The sequence below is a fragment of the Cavia porcellus genome, unplaced genomic scaffold, assembly GCF_034190915.1.
Source record: "Cavia porcellus strain 051 isolate PalLab524CR breed Dunkin Hartley unplaced genomic scaffold, mCavPor4.1 scaffold_12, whole genome shotgun sequence".
Taxonomy (NCBI): domain Eukaryota; kingdom Metazoa; phylum Chordata; class Mammalia; order Rodentia; family Caviidae; genus Cavia; species Cavia porcellus.
Window position 1 is genome coordinate 17,181,974 of NW_026947495.1, and position 8,138 is coordinate 17,190,111.

Here is an 8,138-nt window from a genome sequence, read left to right on the forward strand (position 1 = left end):
GTTTGATTTTATTGGTGTTAATTTGTTTTATCCTCTTAAAAAAAATACAATGGTAGACCCAGTGATCAACTTATTTTTCCTAAAAATGAAAGGTGAACTGAAACACACAAACTGTAACCAGCCCAAAATGAACTGAATGCCTGCAAGTTTACACTGATAAACAAATCCTACTCCCGAGTCATGCCTTCCCTGATAGTCTCACTATAAGAAAGTTGTGATGGGCCAGCCAAGTACTTGTTCCCACAACAAGACTCAGAGTTTTTGAGAAAAAACTCACAGTCTTATACTGTCCAGCTTGTAATGGTTAATGAAAAACTTACCAGATAAACCTTGTGTTTCAGTTCTTTTCTCTTCCACTTTGCCTTGCTTCAGAGCTGCTGGACTATTTTGAAGCAGAGGACACCTTCAAAACATTTCCCCTTCTAGAACATGTAGACACTTGAGAAATACTTCTGTTTGCAGAAAACAGGAAGAAACAGAAGTCTTTAATCTGTGACACACTGTGTCTTCAGATATTTGGAGGACTGATAACCTAGAGATTTCAAATCATGAGTTGAACAAACAAAATTCCAATTAAATATAAAAATGGATTGCACATTGCTCTTAACCTTGAGAACAGTGAGTTAGAGAAACTGTGTATCATTTTTGCCAATGACTGTGGACTTCATGATTCTTGTTGAACTTCCAGATCAAAATTCAAATGAGCCAAGCAGGCAAAAAGTTAATGGCAAAGCATTGACGCTTATCCAGGAGAACCAGGAGCTTGGAAGGCAGCCGTCCAGGACTGTATTGCCCAGATGAAGCAGAGTTGGCCTTATAGAAGAAACATAGTGAGACACTTAAGAGCAGTCATGATGAACTGAATGACATCATCATTCAACCTGATGAGTAAGTAAGGGCATGCAGAGCACCATTTTGGTTCTTTAGCAGCAATCAAAGGAGACTCACCAGCAGATGGCTCAATATCAGCAGCAGCAGCCTCAAGTGTTCACCTCAAGTATCATAAGGCCTACATCTTTGGAATTGGTAACAGGCAGAAGCTAGATGGCAGTCATCTGACAAATGGACCAGGTAATGGCAGCTCCTCCTGTGTCTGGATTTTATAAGGAGAGGAACGCACTTGAGAATGACTTTGATTCTTCCCCAGGGAATGGGAATAAGGTCTCTGACCGAGAAGAGAAGGTAGGGATTATGTGAACCAGTTCAGTGTAGGGTATGAAAGTGTAAAGTCTCCTATGGGCAGTAAAAACTCTCCCACACACTACTCAAATGACATAAACTCCAGTCATGACCCTCAAGAGGAGAAACTGGAGAGTGGAAAACATCACCAAACTGAGGGTTCCTACCATGTCCAGAATAGCTTGGACTTAAGTGTATATGTACAGGGTTCAGTTTGTAACATTTTGCCAGAAAATGTTTACACAGTGTCATTCAACTTGGGAAAAGATAGTGTCCAAAAGACTGATGCATACTTTTGTCGCAACTTGCTTTTTTGTGAGTATTTTGGTTTTGTTTGATTTTCTATTTTCTTTGTTGTTTTTGGGCTGTTTTTTTTTTTTAATTTATTTAGCTTCAATATCTCTGCCACACTGGAAATTTTACCAGTTCATTTCTTTGAATGTTTCTAAAAGGACATTATTTGTAGGATCAAGGTTTGTAAAAATTAAAAAAAATTTTTTTTCCAATACCGGTGGTCAAACAACCTTGCACTTGCCAAACATGCTGCTGAACTAAATCCCTGGCCTGGATCAAGTTATTTTTATATGCATTACTGTGAAGTTGTAAATGGAAATCTTTCCTTACAGTATAACACAATGATGGCTGTATAAATCAGTGTCTATCTAGAACCTGTGTTGTGTAAGGGCATTCTTACTCATGCTGCTATATGCTTCTGCACCACCCAGATTTGTTGGATCAGATGTGTGTATGATTGCCAAGTTTTTCCAGGATAGTAGATGTTTTCACTGAATGCTGGAGTTCTTGATGGAGTCCTATAGTGGTTCCCATGTTAGATACCGTTTTCCTCACCATACATCTGTGCATTTTCTCTTCAGGTGACTGAATGTTTCAGAAATATGTGTGCAGAGTTACTCAGTTTCCATGAACTGTCATTTCCTGTAAATGCATATTGCTCTGTGACTCTTCTATACCTTATTTGTGCTGACCAAACCTGAACAAAGATTTTACTGTAAATTAAAAACAAAGATATTTGCAAAAACTGAAGCTTGCATTTTAAGTGATTTGTGTTGAATATTCCAGGAACATAGAATTTTAGTTGTCTATAACCCTTATCAGAGAATAAAGAAGAAATTCTTTCCTAATAACTAATAATGGTGATATAACCCCCAAATCTAAGTATGTGAAAAAAGAATAAAACAGATAAAAATTATCTATCTGCTTTGAGATATCCTAACAGAATTTCAGAAAATTGGTCAATAATACATTTAAAATATTAAATCCATATTGGATTCCTCCCAGGATTGTAAGGCTGGCTCAATCTAGACAATATGTTTCTAAGATTTACCACAAAAGAGACAAAAGAGAAAAATCATGAGCATTACACTTTTTGTAGGAAAAGCTGTATTTTTATAAAGAAATGGTAGAATGTACACTCAGCCAGGTATGGTGGCACATATCTGTAATCCCATCACTTGGGAATCTGAGGCAGTAGAAACTTTGGGAGATCAAGACAGCCTTGAGCTACACAAGGCCAGTCTGAATTACAAAGCAGAACCCTGTCACAAAACAATTTTATGCCCCACCTCTTGCCACAATCCCTCTAGCTGCCATCAGGACTGGTAACCAGTATGGGCCAGGAAAAACAGCCAGCCATGCCCCTCATGAGCCCAACAGCCACCACTGGGACCAATAGCCCGCACAGGCCAGGAGAACCAGCCAGCCAAGCCCTCATACACTGATGCTATTGGGAGAGTCTCAGTGTAGCCACCCCATACTGCACCACCTCCCTGGGAACCTAGGTTAGGAGAAACCAAATCCCTTACACCATGGATGTGTAGCCAACCTGGGATGCACCTGGGAATCCACAACTGTCTTGTCTAGAGGAACCTAGGGAAATGTCAAGACCAAGGAGCAAAGAATAATCTCAGACCCCCAGCTCACACAGATCAAGTCTGGCAGACACTGACATAGAAGAAATTGGAAGACACACACCAGAAATTTCTGAAAGGACAGCAGCTAAACTAAAGAAACAATTTCATGAGGCTGAAAAAAGTATGTATCATGGCTTCTGGGAGAACATGGCAGACAGATAGCAGCAGCTACGGAGGCTCTCTGAGAGACCCAGCTTAGAATCCAGGAATGGTGCGGCATGAGCAATCCTAAACAAGAAGAGATATACCCTGCTGACCCAAGAATGAACTGGGCTGAGAGAAACCAACTGGGAATGCAAATCTGGTGCTATAACAGGAACAGATAAAGCCTCAGCATGGAAGCTGGAGCCCGTGTGACTGGAAGCCGCGATTTGGGTTTCCTGCCGCCACTGTTGCGTCTGAATTGGCTCGGCAGGGAGAGAGACGCGCAAAAGCTCTGAGAATGGGAATCGGTGAATGGAGTTGAGAGTGGGACAGGCGGGGAGCCGTGCATTGACCTGTGGTGAGTGAGGGAAACAGGGACTCTCCTACGGTCTAGGAGGCTCCAACAGAGGACATTCTGGGACCGGGAAGACTTGCCGGAACAGAGCACTGTAGTGACTTCAGTCACATATCCCCTTCTCAAGCGGGACTGATGAGTAGTGCCTAGCCTACGTGATGCTGCTGGCTGAGACCCAGTAGGCTAGCACAACTCAGGTCCCAGTGCCTGGAGGTGCACCCTAGCAGTGAAGCCTTCAGTAGGTTGACCTGGAGGGGTGGGCCCCACATAGGCTGCCTGGTCGGTATCTCCCTGCTGTGCTGCGGTGGGTGGGAACATCTAGCTGGCGCAATTCAAACAGACTGTGGCCAACAGGGAAGGAAGCTGGGCCTCCTATATACGCTTGTATAAAAGGAACAAAGAATATGGGAAGAGGGAGCAACAAGAAAGGCTCCTCGGCCCCCAATCCTGAGAAACAGGCGATAGCAGACATGGCACCAATAGACATCTCCAGAGCTTCATACATGAGTTCAGGAATGAAGTTATTAATGACCTGAAGCAAGACATAAGCAGAATAGTTAGAGAAATGCTAAGCACCGCCCAAGAAAAAACAGATGGTGGAATGGAAGAACAGAAAAAAAGGGGAGAATTGTTTGATGGAGAAAATAGAGAAAACATAGAATACGTGAAGCAGGTTCAAAGAGATTACCAAGAAACTAAAAACTCTATTGAAAACTGGCATAACAGCTTGAAAGAAACTAAGGATAGATTATCTGAACTGTAGGGCAGATTTGTAATATGGAAGCACGAAATGAAAAACTTCTTAAAAATAACAAAAAAACAAACAGCAATAACACAAGGCTAGAAGATGATAAGAAGATCTATAACTTAAGAATTAAGAACATAAAAGAAGAGGTAGGGACACAAACAAATGAACTACAAAGGCTACTCGCAGAAATAATCCAGGAGAATTTTCCTAATTTAGTAAAAGGTAAAGATACTCAGATGTATGAAGCATACAGGACCCCAGCCACCTACAACCCAAACAGAGCTACACCCAGGCATATAATAATCAAAATACCAGAAATCCAATATAAGAACAGAATATTAAAAGCCATCAGAGACAAGAAACAGATCACTTACAAGGGAACACCCATCAGAATTACAGCAGACTTCTTGGCACAAACCATCAAATCATGAAGAGTGTGGGGAAAAATAATTCAAGCTTTGAAAGATAATAACCTCCAGCCAAGATTGATATATCCTGCACAACTATCCTTGGAAATTGATGGAAAAACAGGGTGCTTCCAGAATAAAGAGGAACTAGGGGAATAGGCAACCACCAATTCAACTCTACAGAGAATACTGCAGGATATTCTAAAAAAGAAAAATACCAAGAATCCAGAAATAGTGGCAGAGAGGCCGCAATGAAAGGAGCAGAAAACAAAATGAAGAAGACAAACTGACAACTAATGACAGAAATAGATCTCAACAGAAATGAGGCAGAGAAGATTGGATGATAGGAACAGCTATTTTGGAGAAAACGACATCATAATAGGTAATGCTGATTTAATATCATCTTGTTTTGAAGTCCCATCAAGCTTTTGTTCTTCTGTCTCCATAGGTCTTAACAGGTTGTATCTTACTGGATTTTATTATATGTGATAGTATAAACAAAAACTTTTATAGACAAGGAGATTATACAGAAACCATTGTTCATTTTCTGTTAGTTGATTCTAAATACCCTGTAATACTGTCATTCTCTTGAATGGTTTTACATTGTTTTGATATATTTGATGCTACCGTGTACAAAGTTATACTCAAAGATTTCTAGGAAAGAAACAATATGGTAACTACTTTTAGGTCGGGATTATCTTGTGGTGAAACACTATTTTGCTTAAATGGTTATGTTTTGATCTGTGCTGTTTTGTTGTTATACTCTCTTTTATCTCAATCTCCATTTTATTATTTACTTTTTTATTTTTATCCTTTTAATTAAGGGAAAAATAAATAATAGTAGGATATATTATAGTAACCCACTTTGATTTTCTATTAACTTGATTTGAAGCCTTGTATTGCTCTCACCATCTTGTTTTGACTGATGTTCATCTATTCTGTTTTGTTTGATAGTACCAGGTTCGAAAGTTTAGGCAACAGCTGTGAAGATAGTGGGATTCATTATGACGCCCATTCTGGTTGACTATTATCTACCTTTGAAGACGTGTAATGTCTCCAATGTTTTGGTTTTGTTGGTTTCGTTCTTTGCTGTTTTGTTCAATTTTATTATAACTGATGATATAGGCAATTCTATTTGAGATAGCGGGAGGCATTATGGTAACCATTGTTGATCACCTTGTATTATGTTTTTACATTATCTATTATGTCCACCCTTTTGATTTGACTGACTGTTCTGTTATGTCACATTTGTTTTACTCTCTTCCAAAAAAGTAATAAGAACTGTGGGAGTAATATACCCAAAATGTGTAATAGTCATTGTACAAAAGAGAGGAAAAGAAAGTGCTCTAAAGGATATAATTGCATGTATATTTAAGTGTATAAGATAGACAATGATATTACTGAGTTTTACTGGATCATTGAGCAGAACTGTTTGCAGTCTCATTGTTTGAATGTCCACTTTAAATGGTTTAATTTTGTAACTTGAACAGGTGTTTCTAAGATGACAATATGTAATCCATTAACTAGTGATTTCCTGTTTATTTTTTTTCTGAAATTCTGTATAACTTGTACCCCTTTTCTGCTTTTTTTTCTCCTTAAGTAAAAATTTTTTTAAAAGTATGTATCACTATATTAGTACATCTATGTTTAGATTTTGAGGACTCTTCATATAGATTTCCATAGTAGCTTTATTAGTTTACATTCCCACAAATAACATACATCTTCTTTTTCTCCTGCAGCCTCTCCAATATTATTATTTGGTTTCTTGAAAACAGTCAGTTTTCTGGAATAAGATGGAAACTAGTGAATATCCTTGTCTTGTTTTTGATTTTAAAGGGAAAACTTTCATCCTATCTGTGTTTGATACTATATTGGCTGTTTGTTTGATATCAATGACTTTTATCAACTTGAGATAAAGATCTTCTATTCCTACTTTCCTCATATTTTTTATCATGAGTGCAAGTTGGATTTTGTCAAATGCCTTTTCTGCTTCTATTGAGATGATCACGTGATTTTTGTCCTTGCTTCTGTTTGTATTGTGTGTTACATTTATAGATTTGTGTATGTTGAGCCATCCCTACATTTCTGAAATAAAACCTACTTGGTCATGATGTATGAATTTTTTGATGATCCACTGCTTTCTGTTTGCATCTTATTGAGAGTTTTTACATCTATGTTCATTAAAGAGATTGGCCTGTAGTTCTCTTTTTTGGGCTGAGAATGAGTAATGCTCACTTTCAGGCATAGCTTTGGAAGTGCTTCTTCCCTTTAGATTTCTTTAAAGAGATGGAGGAATACTGGCATTGGACATTAGATCTTCCATAAAGTTCTTAAGAGCCAATCCCCTTCCCATAAGCGACTGGCTATCTGGAGATACACAAGCTGTGACGATAGCTAATGAGGTAAAATACAACTTAATGCTTGTAGTGTTTAGTTTTTCACTGACTTTGCAGGCCTGAAGCTGGTAGGCTAATCATCTATTAAGGGGATAACAATATGCAGTGTAGCATAAATGGGGCATCCTTCTGAAGGTGGAAGCCATTGTTAAATCCCTAGTATCTTGCTTCAAAATCCTGTTATCAATCTCATTGTTTTGTTTGGTTGGGTTTTATTCCATTTTATCTTGTTTCATTTCATTATATCTGGTGGCATATGCAGCATTTCAAAAAAACAAGATCTATGATACCCATTTTGGATTTACTATTATTTTGCCTTGAAGTCTTCTATTGCATTCATTGTTTTGTTTCTGTTTGTTTTACTCTGTTCTTTTCTGTTTGTTTGGTAATGGTGAATCTCTCAAGGTGTGCCTTGTCATTGAAATATCTCATTCTCCATCAATTTTGAAGGCAATTTTTGCAGGATACCTAAACTGGGTTTGGAAGATGTTATCTCTTTTCTCTTTCTTTGTTTCTTCCTTCTTTCCTTCCTTCGTCTTTCTTCCTTTCTTATTTCATACTGGGTATCAAACTCATGACCTCGCACTTGCCAGGAAGATGCTTATGCCACTCAGCTAAATACCTGACCTGATGCTATCTTTTCACTCCAAGCCTCCTGACCTTCAAAGTATGTGCTGAGAGGATACAAATGAGTTTACCCTTATGTGGGTCTCATTCCCTTTCTTTAAAAGCTTTCAAGGTTTTGTCCCTGTGATGAGTTTCTGGTACTTTGAGTGTAATGTGACCCAGAGGGGTTCTGTTTTGCTCATGGCTATTGGGATTCACTATGCTTCACTTATCTATATGTTTATCTTTTCTTATATTTTGAAGGTTTTCTGCCACTATTTCTGTGAATAGCTTTCTAATGCCACTTATGTTCTCTTCTGAATTTTCACTTATCTTAATTACTCCTTCATTAGTGTTCTTTGGATTCTCTAG

General features: G+C 38.4%; 1 pseudogene; it reads left to right on the top strand.

Moving 5' to 3' along the window:
* The first annotated feature begins 530 nt into the window (after positions 1 to 530).
* LOC111754114 (pre-mRNA-splicing regulator WTAP-like) lies at positions 531 to 1,895 on the top strand (annotated as a pseudogene).
* The last annotated feature ends 6,243 nt before the right edge of the window (positions 1,896 to 8,138 follow it).